The sequence below is a fragment of the Echinococcus granulosus genome (genome assembly GCF_000524195.1).
Source record: "Echinococcus granulosus chromosome Unknown EG_S00080, whole genome shotgun sequence".
Taxonomy (NCBI): Eukaryota; Metazoa; Platyhelminthes; class Cestoda; order Cyclophyllidea; family Taeniidae; genus Echinococcus; species Echinococcus granulosus.
Window position 1 is genome coordinate 354,094 of NW_020170460.1, and position 1,033 is coordinate 355,126.

The window sequence follows — 1,033 nt, forward strand, 5'->3', positions numbered from 1 at the left end:
GATTAATGACCGGCAAATTAGGAGAGAGGGAGGGATGAATTATTCCAAAAAGTAGTTGACAGACTTTTAAACGGATTCTTCAACCGATCAGAGTTGAGAATTATGATAAGGAAATCCGTTGTGTGCAAGTAGGTCACCACTTGATGTTCGAGGTTGACGGCATAATATTTGAGTAGAATGATATATTGTCAACCGTAGCTGCTGGCATGATCTAGGTGCCATGTCATCCTGTGTAATTGCAAATGTGCAAGCCCAAATTAGCCTGTTAACGAGAACGAGAGTTGGGCAAACAATTAATATATAGCATGCTCCCTCACCTCATTTTGATCGCTATCGCCTGCACTTCCCTTGTTAATTCTCACGGGCCAACAGCCACCACGTAATCGGTGGTATTATGAAGTCACGCACAAGTCAACCGTGTCATTCTTCGAAGTCCCGTGCAACTGGGAGACTATTTAACCGCAACGCCAGTGATTCCTCTTGACACCTGCACTAAAGCCAAAGGTTCGTTCTGTTTTGGAATCCTGAGATGGGACTGGAAATGTGCTGGCCATATATAGTCATAGGGCCATTGGCCTAACAGTAGGGTAATATAACAATTGAAGAGGCTTTAACTAGTTCCGTGGGCGTATTGTTTCGCGTCTATTTCTCCTTTCAACTTTTTTACACTTTATTGCTGTTCAGCAATATTAATCTTGTTTCTACCCATGCAGTAGAAAACTGGAGGAGATACCGTGCGTATGCATAGTTTATTAACATACGGTCACGGAAAACGGCTCTGCAACGGAATTATCCTGAAGGTGTACGCCCACAGCTGGAGTCGCTTTAGTTGCATTTAGCTTTCCTACAGACAACTATACCTAAGTAGTTATAAGAGACAAATGCCATTTTTAGCTCCTCTGTTATGAATACCAACGTCCCGCTAGGAAGTATCACTCAACAGTAGAAACGAGTATCGTTGACTCTGCTACCGAGACAGTGAATCCAGATTTACTCAGAAACGAAAGCACTCATAATACCAAGGCAGAGTACG